At 44.6% G+C, this 16,175-nt stretch overlaps 1 long non-coding RNA gene across 2 annotated transcripts; it reads right to left on the bottom strand.

Annotated features, from left to right (window-relative positions):
• Positions 1 to 2,073: 2,073 nt before the first annotated feature.
• Positions 2,074 to 4,501, bottom strand: LOC123782405 (uncharacterized). Of its 2 annotated transcripts, XR_015722757.1 has the most exons (4): positions 4,132 to 4,501; positions 3,708 to 3,832; positions 2,624 to 2,911; positions 2,074 to 2,528 (listed from the first exon to the last, which is right to left on the bottom strand). It is a non-coding gene; the product is annotated as an uncharacterized LOC123782405 (long non-coding RNA). The 2 variants fall into 2 exon arrangements; XR_006776971.2 differs by lacking the exon at positions 3,708 to 3,832 and having other exon boundaries at positions 2,080 to 2,528; positions 4,132 to 4,491.
• Between the last annotated feature and the right edge of the window lie 11,674 nt (positions 4,502 to 16,175).

Below are 16,175 nucleotides of genomic sequence, written 5' to 3'. Positions count from 1 at the left end.
CGTCCGTCTGTCCGTCTGTGGGGCTGGATCTGTCCTGCAGGCCTCCCGTCGGCAAACTTCACCCAACGGCCCTGCTGGCTCTGGCATTTCCCGTGGGGCCCATTTTCTCCCCTCCCGTCCCTCCCAGTGAGGATAGCTGGAAACTTCTAGATGAATACACATACATCCCTTCCCCAGGGCTACCTCCTCTTTTCCAAGGCATCGCCTTTGTGTTTCAGAAGAAGGAAACATGTGACTTCACATCCCTTCACAGCTGCCCCTGAAATCCCCCAGACTCAACCTTGGTTAGTTGTGAGGCCTTTTTTGGCTGGTTGTGGAAGTAAACAGCAGTAACTGATCATGTCCATAGGTGTCAAGTTACAAAAGAGAGGACACAGAATAAGAGAGGTAGGACAGTACTGTTTTTGTACATCAGAAAACACCTGCTGGTACAAAGGATAGTTCACCCTATCAGCATCGCTTACAAGGATACATTTATTATTTTTTTTTAAAGATTTTATTTATTTAGTTGACAGAGATAGAGACAGCTAGCGAGAGAGGGAACACAAGCAGGGGGAGTGGGAGAGGAAGAAGCAGGCTCCCAGCAGAGGAGCCTGATGCGGGGCTCGATCCCAGAACGCCGGGATCACGCCCTGAGCCGAAGGCAGATGCTTAACCGCTGTGCCACCCAGGCGCCCCTACAAGGATACATTTAAAGTCAGGGAGACTTAGGGACCCCAGAGGTAACGCAGAGGGGTTACCTGTGGTGGGGGAGGGAGGAAAGGAGAGCAAAGAAACTCAGTACATCAGTAAATGGATGTAGGAGAGGGGCCCCGCGCAGAGTGCAGTGATGGTGAGCTACAGACCAAAGGGGTCTGCTTAAGACAGTGAACTCACCCAAGTGTCCCCCAGAACAAGTAACAATTTTCAAAGCAGACGTTTTTGAAATTTAGAAAAATATAACGAAGAAGACAAAAATGCCCCCAGAACCTGCCACAGGGGAGGACATGGCCACCACTACCTTTTTGCTGTGTTTCTCTCTAAGCTACCACACATCCAGGCCAGAGGTGTTGAGGGACTCAGCATGCCCATGAGGGCCCTGGGAACAGAGGAGAGAGGACAGCTGAAGAGATACCTTACAGGGGTGATCAACAGAACTGGACTTGGGAGCTAAACTTTGGGCTCGGTGCCCAGCCACCCCCCCCCCCCCCCGCAGGGGATATTTCAGTCTGTTCCTTGCCCTTGCCGCCAGCCCCAGCAGTAAACAACCCATGCTATAAATAACAGCGTGGGCTGGGGTGAGTGCAGATCTGAGCCTCAGTATTCAGTAGCAGCCTGGGCTCTCATCAGGGGCTCAGACAGGGGTGCAAGCACAGGCGGGAAGCAGCCCAGCACCTCCGGGAGCAGAACACGGGGCTTGGATTTTTGAGAAGCAGGATAGCACACTGGTTAAGCATCTGGGTTCTAAACACAGATGGACCTGGGCCGCTATTCCCAGTTCTGCCAGCGAACAGCGGTGTGGCCTTGGTCAAGGGACTTCATTTCCTTAAATCTCAGTTTTCCCACCTACTAACACGACCTAGCATTTACATGCAAAAATCGCAAAGCACCATATAAATATCAGGGACAAGTGGAAACACAAGATATATAAGACAGAGAGAGATGTTGTCACTGACAAAGACTCTGTTGGAACTGTACTTGGGCTCCTCTGAGTCCTTTTTTCAAGTTGGCCTTGATTTTGGCCCCTGTCCTGTCTTAGGTCTGCCTAGCCAGGTCTTAGCAAAGAATCCTGCTAAATCATCTCCCCACCCCTGATACCTCTTTAAGTTCCTCATCGCTCATCTTTGATGTCAAGTCCTTGGCCTGCCTTCATCAAGAACCCTGTTAGGTGGGTTTAGCGTGCCCCTACGCTGGGGGTCTACTGTGAGTGACTTTCTGTCCACCAACCCCTCCCCTTGCTCCTTGGCTGTGAAACCCCAGCTGTCTGTGCTGTGTTGGGAGAAGAGGCCCATCTCTCTCCCCTATTGCAGGATTCTTCAATAAAGTCTCCCCTACCGTTGATTTTTTATTTTTTAAAAAAATTTTATTTATGTTTGAGTCAGAGAGCATGAGCAAGAGAGAGCAGGAGGTGGGGAGGGGCAGAGGGAGAGGGAGAAGCAGACTCCCCGCTGATCAGGGAGCCCTTTGGGGGCTCAAGCCCAGGACCCTGGGATCATGACCTGAGCCAAAGGCAGATGCTTAATGGACTGAGCCACCGAGGCATCCTTTATTTATTTATTTATTTATTTATTTATTTATTTATTTATTTATTTATAAAGATTTTATTTATTCGACAGAGATAGAGACAGCCAGCGAGAGAGGGAACACAAGCAGGGGGAGTGGGAGAGGAAGAAGCAGGCTCCCAGCAGAAGAGCCTGATGTGGGGTTCGATCCCATAACGCCAGGATCACCCCCTGAGCTGAAGGCAGATGCTTAACCGCTGTGCCACCCAGGCGCCCCACTGAGGCATCCTTTAAACAAGCGTCAAAATACTTTTTAACATCCCCAATCTGAAACAAAAAAATGTAAAAGTTAACCCAGGAGAAAACTGGTATCAGGCAGTAAATCGTACACTTGCATTGTAAACTCCATATTATCCCAGTACCTGGCACAAAGGCCCGACCCAGGGTAGGCCCTCAGCAGGGATTCATCCAATGAATAAAAGCGAAGTGTCCTTCATGAAAAGCTGTTCAACATCACGGATCATCAGGGACATGCAGATTACAACTACAGCGGCATATCACCTCCCACCAGTCAGAATGGCTAACGTCAACAGCACGAGAAACAACAGGTGCTGGCGAGGATGTGGAGAAAGGGGAGCCCTCTTGCACTGTTGGTGGGAACGCAAGGAACGCAAGCTGGTACAGCCACTCTGGAGAACAGTATGGAGGGTCTGCAAAAAGTTGAAAATCGAACTGCCACGTGATCCAGCAATTGCCCAGAGGCTTACCCAAGAACACAAAAATACCGATTCAGAGGGATACATGCACCCAGATGTTTATAGCAGCATCGTCTACGGTGGCCAAACTATGGGAACGGTGCAGGGTGTGACTGACGACTGGATAAAGAAGATGCGGTGCAGACAAATACAATGGGCCATTCCTCAGCCACAAAAGAGAAGGAACTCGTGCCATGTGCAGCGTGATGTGGCTGGAGCTAGAGTATTATGCTAAGCGAAATAAGTCAGTCAGAGAAAGACAAATGCCATTTCACTCATATGAGGAAATTAAGAAACAAAACGAAAAAGCAGAGGTAAAAAGAGGGAGAGAGAGAGAGAGAGAGAGAGAGAGGCAAACTAAGAAAGAGACTCTTCACTCTAGAGAACAGACTGATGGGTACCAGAGGGGAGGTGGGTGGGGGATGGGGGGAATAGGTGATGGGGATTAAGGAGTGCACTTGTGGTGAGCGCAGGGTGACGTAGGGAAGTGCGGAATCACTACATGGTACACCTGAAACTAATATTATGCTGAATGGTAAATACAGTAATAAATAAAAAATAAAAACTTAAAAAAAAAAGTGGAGTGTCCTTGGGATGGTAAGACTAATAGGGGCCAGAGTGTTAAGAGCCGAGTTCCTTCTGCTCCGTCAGCCGGGGAAGGTGGGACAGTGTGTAGAGAAGGAGCCCCAGGAGGTCCCTGCCCAGGCCCCAGTTCTGCCCGAGCTGCCTCTCTGAGCCCCAGTCTCCTCACCTGTAAAATGAACGGGAGGTGGTAAGAGGTTGTTGTTGTTTTTTTTAAATTCTTTTTAAGTGTGATCCATGACAAATTCACTTTACATCATGACCCCGTCCACTTCTGTTACTTACATGTTGCATCTAAAATTGCAATGTCAATTTCAGGAAACGGTAAGAATCCTTACGATGCGGGATACCCTCTGACATTGTCATTTCTATCTCACCTGCTTCTACTCTACTCTATTTCACTTTTAAAAAATGCTCTTTGTAGCCAAAGAAATAATTTTGATCACCCACCGAGGGGTCACGATCTGAAATTTGCCATGCACGCCTTAGAGGGTCTCCTGTCTCCACCTGAATTTGAGGCTGCCCACGTCCTCCTGCCTCCGCGCCTGGGTTCCGCTGTTCTGCCAGCCTGCAGGCCCATCCCTCCTGCTTACCTATCTGATCTTGGCTCTTCCAGGCCTAACCCAGGTCCTTCCTCCCACAGGGAGTCTTCTTTGCCACAGCCCGAGTCCCACTTCCGCCTGTGCTTGGGACAGTGGAGGAGTGAAAAAGGCCAAATACACATTCAGGGTCCAGGTGAGTCAGAGTGAGCAAGACTCAGCGAATAGGGACCGTGAGAAGGCAGCTTATGAGGGGGTGGGTGGCAATCTCCTGGAGGAGGGGGGAGGAGCCCTTTTTTCACTCCCCAACTGCACCCCTGCCTGAAAGAATTCAGGGGAGTGGAGGAAGGGGAGACAGAGGGTTGGGGACAAAATGAGCCGCTCGGCTGGGGGAGGAGCAGGAAGGACTGTCCCCTGAACAAAGAGGGGTCTGCATCCAAGGTCCCAGTGCAGTGGTCAAGGGAAATGGGTCAGAGGGAGGCGCTTCCTGTCGCCTGGCTGGCTGGGCCCCTGGTGATTAAGCAACCCTGGGGTCAGCAGCTGCCGTTTCCACTCTGAACAGAGGCCAAAGTGTCCAGTTGGCTGGATACTGCTGACCCAGAGTTGGCTCGAGAGTATGGATCGGTTTATCCTGAGCCTTCCAGGAAAAGAAAGTTATTTCATAGTATTAAATCATCAGCTGAATAGTGACAGACACTCTCCCCTTGACCAAACTCTATTCAAGCTCCCCTGAACTTTCGGATTTCTGTGCTCGTTTCTGCATTGTCCGGTTGCAGCAAGAATCTCATTAGGTCAGATTAACCAGAATCCCTCCTTACTCCTGCTGTTTCTTCTCTGTCATTTCTTATCCATGAACCCCCACCCTGCTGCCCCTTCTCACCTTCCGTAAGTGTTGTGAATAATTTTCTTTAACAATAGCTTGCAAGTGGCCATAGGAAACAGTCAACAAGCAGGGGGTGTGGGGCATCCTCGGCTGGATGAGGAAGCAACAGTGCAGGGATGAGCGACCGAGTTCTAGTTCTGGCCTCATTGTGGCCTTGTGATTTTGAATGTGTCTAGGCCTTAGCTCCCTCTTCTGTAAAATTAGAGAACGGGATGGACTATTCAGTTCTGACTTTCTGTCGGTACTTAAAAGTGCCTGGAGTGTGTGAGAGGAAAAGTATAGTTATCTCTGCATGGTGAGCTGTGTACCAGGCACAGAGCTAGACTCATCACAGGTGTTCTCTCATCTCATCCTCCCAACACTTAGCAGTCAGGATTTTTTAAATGCATGTGATGTTATATATGGAAACATAGCATAGTACTTCCCAGGAAGGAGGTAGGACGAGCTCCAGGTGCTTTGGGTAAGTCCTTTGTGCCTTGGACTCTCACCTTCACATGGTCCTGAGGCCAGGAGGTAAAGCTCTTCCCACCTCACCCCAGAATTCCCCATCTCCTGGTCTTTCCAGAGCACTTATCCTCTGCAACCCACCATATATTTCACTTGTTAGTGCATTTGTCTGTTTCTCCTCCTTGAAATAGAAACTCCCCCAGGGCGGGGATCCGTGTCTATTCTGGTCACTTCTGCATCCCTGGTGCCGAGAACAGTGTTTGGTACATATTAGGTGTTCAGCTAATATTTACCGAATGAAGAGATGAATGAATGAAATAGCTGAGCCGGAGGGAGGTTAAATAATTTACCCAATGTCATCCAGCCAGCAAGGGGCAGCACTGAAATTCAAACCCAGAACTGGGACGCCCTTAGACTCAGCCCACTTAAGTTCTATCCCGTAAGCGCCTCATTCATTCCGAGAATGTTTACTGAGATCCTAATTCCTGCTGGGCACTGTTTTAGATGCTGGGAATACAGCAGTGACCAAAATAGACGAAAATCATTGCCCCGCTCACATCCAGGTATCCTCCCAGGTGGAAAGAGGTGTGACTTGAGGTTGGGAAGGGGCATGCAAGGCCCGAGGCTCCTAGTAACATGTATGGTAGACAGGACTCGTTGATCAAGCTCTGGATACTACTGTCGAAGCTCCTTAAAGGCAAGACCCATGTCTTAATTTGTCTCTGCCCCTGCACGGCATCTAACCCAGCTCCAGGGACCGAACCGGGCCTCTGGGATAAAAATGGGGACAGCGTGGATTCCCCTTTTGAGCTGAAGCACGACGGCAATTAATTACACCTGCTCCTAAAAACATAATGAAAACAAGAACACCTTTTAAAAACAAGTTTAAAAAACATTCTCAACACCTCCGAAACACTTTTAACCCAAGCTTCTATCCTGGGCTTTAAAACACAACCCAATTGTTTTCCTTCTGAGAGTTTGCAGATGTGGTCCCATCTGCGACGAGAAGCAGGGAGAACGAGAAGCAGAGAGTCTTTGTGACTCTTGGTCAGACACTCCCTGACACATTCCTCAGGCTGGGAAGGAGGCCTTCCATGTCGGGAGTGGCAGAATCTGACTTGGAGCGGGGGAGGGGGGTAGGGGGGTATTTGAAAGCGGACTTCTCTCAGGCCAAGAAGTTCTGTGGAAACTTGTTTTCACAGAGTTCTCTTGTGTGTGGCCTGACCCAGAAATTCTGGGGAAGTTCAAGAGAAATTTGATGTTTTGAAGCGGCGGCCCATGAAATCAGGTCCAGAAGCTACCCTCAAGCTGAGGTCCTGCTTCTAGAAGCCTGGAGAATCTAAATAGTTTCCAGGGTAGCAAGAGGGGAAATTCTTCGGCATGTTTGTGTTAGCGAGTTCGTCCTCCTTTTTCCACAGTGGGTAGCACATTTCCATAACACGCTGACACTGAACCAAAATAGAAGAATTTCTCAAATTCATTTGACTAGTGCTAAATACAGCTAAAAGAGCTCATTCTACTCATGAGCAGTCATCTGAGATTTAGCCAATCGTAAATGTAAGCTCTAAGTTATAACTAATAACATTTGACATTCATCTGAAACATTGAGGCTGGCAAGTGTCCGTGGATAGTAAGTACAACACTTCAAAGCATAGCTTTGGATTTGGACAGGTTGGGTCTGAATCCCAACTCCATCATTCGTAGCCGTGGGGACACAGGTACAATAATCTCATCTTTTTATTTATTTATTTATTTATTTATTTATTTATTTATTTATTTAAATATTTTATTTATTTATGTGACAGAGAGACAGCCAGCAAGAGAGGGAACACAAGCAGGGGGAGTGGAAGAGGAAGAAGCAGGCTCCTAGCGGAGGAGCCTGATGTGGGGCTCGATCCCAGAACGCTGGGATCACGCCCTGAGCCGAAGGCAGACGCTTAACTGCTGTGCCACCCAGGCGCCCCAATAATCTCATCTTTTTAAACCTCAATTCTTTCTAGTAAAGATTAGGTAAAATAAGAATTCCGGATTCCCAAGGTTATTGTGAGGATGAAATGAGTGTATATACATATTGCTTGAATATTAAGTCCTCGATACATGTTAGCTATTGTGGTAGGCAGCCTCTAAAATGGCTCCCAGTAATCCTTGCCTCCTGATTCCCAACCTCTGTGTAATGTCCTCCTCTTGACTGAGGGCCAGACTCGGTGACTAGCTTCTAACAGAATATAGCGAAAGTGATGAGGTGTTAGGGACTGGGAAGAGCCAAGACAAACTTGCAAACGGAAGAACAGAGTCTGAGGTCTCACACTTCCTGATTTCAACACTTACTGCAAATCTACAGGATTCAAAACAATATGACACCAGCATAAAGGCAGGTCTGCAGATCAACGGACTAGAATCCAGAGCCCAGAAATCAATCCTCATGTGTAAGGTCAAGTGATTTTCAGCAAGGGTGCTGCCGAGATCATTCAGCAGGCGACAGGCGATCTTTTCCACACACGGTGCTGGGAAAACTGGAGATCCCCATGCAGGAGAATGAAGTTGGACTCTCGTCTTATATGATAGACAAAAAATAACCCCAAATGGATAAAGACCTAAACATAAGAGCGGAAACTCTTTGGAAGACTTGGAATCAGAGCTTCACCACGTTAGATTTGGCAATGGGTTGTTGGATTGTGACACCGAAGGCCCAGACAACAAAAGAAAAAATAGGCGAATTGGAATTCATGAAAACGAAAAACGTCTGTGCATCAAATGACACAATCGACAGAGTGAAAAGGCAACCCAAGGCCTTTGGGTGCCTGCTGCCAGCTCCAGGGCCCTTCTGATGGACGTAGCGGCCACAGGACTATGGGATATCCCAGTAGATCTCGACTGCATTTCTACTAGATTTTAGGGGTAGGTAAGCAGATATACCACCTCCTGTTTCACTCAAGAGAGGCCCTTGCTCTGGGCCCCACAATTTAGAAGGCCCCTTATCACAACCACACATAAGATGAATTTATGGAAAATTAAGAGGTAAAACTGAAATACCAAAATCAGATTTTTTTAAAGATTTTATTTATTATTTGACAGAGATAGAGACAGCCAGCGAGAGAGGGGACACAAGCAGGGGGAGCGGGAGAGGAAGAAGCAGGCTCATAGCAGAGGAGCCCGATGTGGGGCTCAATCCCATAATGCCGGGACCACGCCCTAAGCCGAAGGCAGATGCTTAACCGCTGTGCCACCCAGGCGCCCCTAAAATCAGATTTTTAAAAAAGATTTTATTTATTTATTTGAGAGAGAGAGCAGGAGAGAGCATGAGCTGAGGGCAGGGAGCGAGAGAAGCAGCTTCCCCGCTGAGCAGGGAGCCCAGGGCGGGGCTCGATCCCAGGATCCTGGGATCGTGACCTGAGCCAAAAGGAGTCGCTTAACTGACTGAGCCACCCAGGCTCCCCTCAAAGTCAAATTACAAAAAATAATTGTTAACAATGAAGTACACAAGCAGGTCATTATCACCCTTTCTAGAAATGAACAGAGGAATGCAAACTAGAGAGTCCGAGCAAACCTCATTCTGTCCGCCAGGGGTTGAATGGCTCTGTGGCCACGTGGGTTGCTCCGCAAGACACCAGCACGTGGGCAGATCTGGTCCTCGGGCCGGCACGACACCGCCCTCAGCACCCACTCTTCTGCTCAGCACTGCGCAGGACCCAGGGAAATGCTTCTCCACATCCCCACAACCTTGGAACCAAAGGCAACGTCACCCCGATGATAGGAAGGTTTGAGGTTGATTTTGTTGTTATGAATGTCCATTTGACAAAATAGGAATAGAGAACAACTTTAATTTCGCTTGTCCCATTTAAATATTTAGACAGATGATATGTGGGTTTCCATTTGTACCTTTACCTCAGACCCCATCTATGTCAAGCACGTGTCATGGTGTGTTTAGAAAGAAGATCCGCGGTATAAGGGAGTATTGGGGCGCCTGGCTGGCGCAGTCGGTGGAACACGTGACTCTTGATCTCTGGGTCGTGAGTTTGAGTCCCACCTTGGGGGCAGAGATTACTTAAATTAATAAAACTTAAAAAAAATAAAGAGGTATCTTTATTTTACTTTTTTTTGCAAATTTTTTCATTGTGGTAAAATACATATAGCATGAAGTTTACCAGCGTAACCATTTTTAGGTGTGCAGTTCAGTGATTAAGAACTTTATTTATTTTATTTCAAAGTAGGCTCCACACGCAGCCTGGAGCCCAATGTGGGCTTCGACCCCACAACCCCGAGATCAAGACTGGAGTCGAGATCAAGAGTCAGATGCTTAACCGACTGAGCCACCCAAGCGACCTGATTAAGTACATTTTTATTGTTGTACAACTATCAGCACCGCCCACCTCCAGAACTTTTTCATCTGGTAAAATTGAAACTCTATACCCATTAAACAATAACTTCCCATTCCTGCCCCTCCCCCACGCCCCCCTGCAGCCCCTGAGGCTCTGGTAACTACCCTTCTATTTTCTCTCTCTGATGTCGACTACTCATGGAACTTCCCGTAAGTGGAATCAAACAGTGTTTATCTTTTGGTGGTTGGTTTATTCCACTTGGCATCAAGTCCTCAAGTTTTCTCCATGTTGTAGCATATATCAAAACGTCCTGCCTTTTTAAGGCTGAATAATATTACATTGTATGTATATACCACATTCTGCTTATCCATTCATTTGTCAACGTATACTTGGTTGCTTCCACGAATAAGCTGTTGTGAATAATGCTGTTGCGAACAAATATCTGTTCAAGACCTCACTTTCAATTCGTTTGGGTCTATACCCAACAGCGGCATTGACGGTTCATGTGGTAATTCTATTTTTAATTTTTTCTGGAACCACTGTATTGTTTTCTGCAGTGACCATAGCAATTTACTTTCCCACCAACAATGCACAAAGATTCCAATGTCACCATATCCTTGCCAAAACTTGTTATTTTCTGCTTTTTGTTTTTATAATAGTCATCCTAATGGTTGTCAAGTGGTATCTCATTGTGCTTTGATGTGTATTTCCCTAATGATCAGTTATAAGGAGCATCTTTCCAAGTCTTTATCGACCATCTGTATTCTTTGGAGAAATATCCATTCAAGCCCTTTGTCCATTTTTGAACTGGGTTGTTCTGTTGTTGACTTTCAGGAGTTCTTTATATATTCTGGATCTGAAGCCCTTATCAGATATATGATTTGCAAATATTTTCTCCTGTTCCATAGGTTGCCTTTTTACTCTATTGAGAGTGTCCTTTGATGCACAGAAGTTTTTAGTTTTCATGAAGTCCAATTTGCCTATTTTTTCTTTTGTTATCTGTGCCTTTTTTCTCAAGATTTTATTTATTTAGAGAGAGTGAGTGGGGGAGGGGCAGAGGGAGAGAGAGAATCTCAAGCAGATTCTGCGCTGAGCTTGGAGCCCCACCTGGGGCTCAATCCCATGATTCAGAGATCATGACCTCAGCCGAGATCAAGAGTCAGAAGCTCAACCAACTGAGCCTTTGACGTCAGAGTCCAACAAATCATTGTCAAATCTAACGTGGTGAAGCTTTTATTCCACGTTTTCCCAAGATTTTTAGCTCTTTTGTTGAACTCTACCTATCTATGGGGTTATTTCTTGTCTATCATATTAGATGAGAGTCCAACTTCATTCTCCTGCATGTGGACTGCCAGTTTTCCCAGCACCATGTGTGGAAAAGATCGTCCTTTCCCTGCTGAGTGGTCTTGGTGCCCTTGTTGAAAATCATTTGACCATATATGTTACGGTTGATTTCCGGGCTCTCTATTCTAGTTCATTGACCTGCAGATCTGTCTTTATGCTGGTGTCATATTCTTTTGAATCCTGTAGATTTATAGTAAGTTTTGAAATCAGAAAATGTGAGACCTCCAACTTTGTTCTTCTGCTTTTCTTGAAAGATTGTTTTAGCTATTCAGAGTATTTTGAAATCCCATATAAGTTTTAGGATGGATTTTTCTATTTCTGAAAAAAAAAAAGCCATTGGGAGTTTGATAACAATTGCATTGAATCCATAGGTCACATTGAACAGTATTAACATCTTAACAATATTAAATCTTTCAATCTACGAACATTGATATCTTTCCATTTATTTATGTCTTCCTTAGTTTCCTCTAGCAATGGTTTGTAGTTTTCATTATACAAGTCTTTCACTTCCTTGGTTAACTTAATTACTAAGTATTTCCTTCTTTTTAATGCTATTGTAAATGGAGTTGTTTTCTTAATTTCCTTTTCATATTTTCATTGTTAATGTATAAAAATGCAATTGATTTTTGAGTGTTCACTTTGTATTCTGCTACTGAATTTATTTATTAGTTCAAATAGTCTTTCAGTGGAAAACTTAGGGTTTTCTACATATGGGATCATATCATCTATGAGCAGAGGTAATTTTACTCCTCTTCAATTTAGATGCCTTTTATTTATTTTATTTTATTTTTGCCTAATTGCTCTGTCTAGGACTCCCAGGATTATGTTTAATAGAAATGGTGAAAGTGAACATCCTTGCCTTGTCCTGCTCTTAGAGGAAAAGTTTTCAGTCTTTCACATTTGAGTATGATGTTTGCTGTGGGTTTTTCATATATGACTTTTATTATGTTAAAAACAGTTTACTTCTATTCCTAGTGGGTTGAGTGTTTTTATCATGAAAAAGTGTTGAATTTTGTCAAATGCTTTTTCTGCATCAATGAAGATGATCATGTGTTTTTCCTTCATTCTGTTCCTGTGGTGTACTACACTGATTGATTTTTGTATGCTGAACCATCCTTGCATTCCAGGAATAAATTCCACGTGGTCATGGTGTATAATTGCTTCACTATGCTATTGAATTCAGTTTGATAGTATTTTGTCGAGGGCTTTTATAGAAATGTTCATAAGGGAAATGGGTCTGCAGTTTTCCTTTCCTGCAGTGTCTTTGTCTGGATTTGATAACAGGATATTAAAGAATGAGTTATGATTTTTTCCCTCCTCTTCAATTTTTTTTTTTTTTGGAAAAGTTTGAGAATGATTGGTGTTAGTTCTTGAATATTGGTAGAATTTACCAGTGAAGCCATTAGGTGGAGGGCTTTTCTTTCTCAGGAGAGTCAATCTCCTGATTAAATCTCCTTTCTTGTTATAGGTCTAATCAGATTTTCTATTTCTTCATGATTTAGTCCTGGTAGGTTTTCTGTTTCTACGAATGTTTCCATTTCATCAAAGTAATACAATTTCTTTTTTTTTTTTTTTTTTAAGATTTTATGTATTTATTTGGCAGAGGTAGAGACAGCCAGCGAGAGAGGGAACACAAGCAGGGGGAGTGGGAGAGGAAGAAGCAGGCTCATAGTGTAAGAGCCTGATGTGGGGCTCGATCCCATAATGCCGGGATCACGCCCTGAGCCGAAGGCAGACGCTTAACCACTGTGCCACCCAGGCGCCCCCAAAGTAATACAATTTCTTAGAGTACAAGTGTTCATAGTTCTCTCATAATTTTTTTATTTTTGTAAAATTGGTAATGAGGTCCCCACTTTCATTACTGATTTTAGTAATTTGAGTATTTTTTAAGTCAATCTAGTTAGAGTTTTGTCGATTTTATTGATTTTTCCCCAAAGAAACAACTTTTGGTTTCATTGATTTTCTCTCTCTTTTTTTAAAATTCTCGATTTCAGCTATCTCTGCTCTAATCTCTATTATTTCCTTTCTTCTGCTAGGTGTGGGTTTAGTTTGTTCTTCTTTATTTCCTTAAGTTGCAAAGTTAGATGGTTGGTTTGAGATCTGTCTTGTTTTTTTAACATGTTTGTATCTAAACATTTCCCCCTTAGCCCTGCTTTCACTGAGTCCCCAAAGTTTTGGTAGGTTGTACTTTCATATTCATTCGACTTTCAGTATTTTTAAATTTCTCTTGTGATATATTCTTTGACTCATTGGTTGTTTAAGAGTGTGCTGTGTATCTGTCATGGCCATGTGTACAGTTAGTGTTGTAGTGAGAGGGTGAAGACCCTGAACCAGAAGGTGCGTGCAAACCATCTCCAAGCCTTTTGCAGGGGGCCTACATGGGGTTAACGCTGAATTTAAACTTGCCATAGTATATAAGCTATATTAATTATGTGTTTTGCATAAAATTGCCAAAACACAGTAATGGTATATAGTGGCATAAGACCTTGTAAACAATGTATATATTGCACTTTTCCTCTGTGAATGGGCGAGCCATTTTTAGTGGGTGACTGCCGTGTGAAGACTCAGTTGGACGTATGTATACCTGAATCTTTCATGTGTCTGTTGGCCATTTGTATGTCTTCTTTGAAGAAATGTCTGTTCACGTCTTCTGCTTATTTCTTGACCGGATTAGTTGTTTTTTGGGTGTTGACGTTGGTAAGTTCTTTATAGATTTTGGATATGTCACTTTAAATTTTATTTTTTATTTTATTATTTTTTAAAAGATTTTATTTATTTATTTGAGAGAGAGAAAGCGAGAGACAAAGCATGCATGAAGGGGGAGGGGCAGAGGGAGACGGAGAAGCAGACTCCCCACTGAGCAGGGAGCCCATGCGGGACTCGATCCCAGAACCCTGGGATCGCGAGCTGAGCCGAAGGCAAACGCTTCACTAAGCCACCCAGGCGCCCCACGTCACTTTAAATTTTAAACTCAATTTTGATTCAGTGATTAAAATTGGTCAGCCCAGGTAAGAATCAGAACTCTAAACTTGACTGACAGTTGAATGCTCTGCTCTCCCTTATTCTGCCTTCCGCAGACTATAGTTTTTGACTATACTAGAGTTTCTGACATCTCTGGGATTGCCAGTCAGGCAAGAAAGTTCTACCTGGACCAAAAATCTTGTTAGATGGCTTCGTGTTTTCCTAGCTTGATGGATACCTAAAGCTGCCTCTGTCTACCATGGGCACTTCTGGGGGTTCTTCAGCGGCTCCTCCTCACGCGTTCACCTGGTTGCACTTTCTTGGTGATGGGCACTGTTCCCCCTTAGGCTCACTGCTGCCGAAGCTCCTTCAGCTTCTGCCTCTTTGCAGTATCTTTCGTGGCGGGATGTACCCTCGTGGGCAGGATGCACCTTCACGGGCAGGATGCCTTTGAAAATAACCCCATATATGGAGGAATATAAATGCTCTGGTTTTTCTTTGCTTTTTTTTTTCTTCCCTAAAAGGCATTAAGAATATATATGCAAGTTTATTGGGCTGCTGATAGCCTGGACTCAGAAAGGCTCCCATCCCACAGCAAGCTGTATCTTGAGCCCTTCCTGGGAATATGGGTCCTGGAGACTATGGCAGTGCAGTACAGGGGCCACGAGCAGAGGTTTCGGTATCACACTCACCCCGGTTTGAGTTCTCTGTGTGTGGCTTTGGGCAAATCACTTAACCTATTTCTCTGAGCCTTGGTTTTCTCATCTGTTAAATGGGGAGAGAGCTACTACTGACCTCAGTAGTGTTATGGTAAGAATTTAATAAGATAATGCATGTAAATTGCTTAGCACAGTGTCTTGCTCATAGCAAAGTGCTCAATACTTCATACTATTATCTCAGGAGGGTGCATTTAGCATATGCCAAAGATCACATCTTTGAATCCTACAAGGGAACAGTTATAACAACATAAAATAAAGATATATCAGCTAAAGGCAAGGAGATGACATAAAAATTCAGCCGCGCTGAACTGGAGTCAAGAGATCAGACTGTCCTTGGGCAGGCTGCTTCTCCCCGTCCCTTAGAAGCCATGGGTTTAACGGAGACACCCTTGGTGTCTGCTGTTCTCACGAGTGGGAGTCACTCCGTGGAGTCAACTAGGCCAAGCACTTTTAATCATCTATTAAAACTACGTCAATCTGTACATTTTTTCCTGTCGTGGCAAAACCCAGTCTCTTGTGCCACCGAAGCTTAACTCACAGTCTCTTCCTAAACCCGAGCAGTCAGCCAGAGGACAAACATTGGCCTGCGGGAGTCAGTGGAAAAGTCCAGCCATTTGTCAAGTGGACAGCTATGGAGGTTGTCAGCCATGAGGAATAAGCAGTTTGTACTGGCCTCAAGCTTCCCTGAAGAAAGAGCTGCCCCACAGGCGTATTTCTTAAGACTGGGGGCAATACCTAACTTGTGGCCCATAAAACAAAACTTTTCAAATTGACTTTTTGCCTAATTCTTTTCTACGTTAATCCACCCATTCCTCGGACAGATCCAATGTCCGAGAAGCAGTTGTAAAGAACCAGGAGGGAGACTAGTATCTTTACAGCCAGAAGCCCGAGACATGACTTTTATGCCCTGATGGTGGGGGTGTAAGTCAAAAGTCTTACCTATATATTTACCATAGTAGTTTTACTCTAGGAATTTATATAAGGGAAATTTATTTAAGAAACATGCTCACAACATATTGAGTTTAAAACATGGAAAATAAGAGCCAGGTAATAAAAGAATATGTACCATTTATTACCATAACCATTTTTATATATATATAAAAAAGCAATAACCCAAAAGCTCAGTAATAGAGGGCTTTCTAAGTCCTTGTTCTAAGTACTTCAGAGACGCTGATTTGTTTAATCCTTACGCTGTTAGGTGCCGTTATTATCCCCATTTTACAGATGAAGAAACTAACGCGCAGAGAGGTTGGAAAGCCTGCTGATATCATATGCTAGCGAGCTGTGGAGCTGAGACTGGGCAGGCTCTGAGGTCTGTGCTCTTCCCACTGCACACTGCCTCTCAGTATGGAAAAAAGACTGGAAGGACATTCCCTCAACACCTTAACAGTGGTTATCTCTGGGAGGTAAGACGCGGAGTGATTT

This window comes from Ursus americanus, chromosome 33 (assembly GCF_024610735.1).
Source record: "Ursus americanus isolate L20-20 chromosome 33, mUrsAme1.1.p, whole genome shotgun sequence".
NCBI lineage: Eukaryota > Metazoa > Chordata > Mammalia > Carnivora > Ursidae > Ursus > Ursus americanus.
The sequence above is the reverse complement of the archived record's forward strand: the minus strand, read 5'-3'. Positions and strand labels throughout refer to the sequence as shown.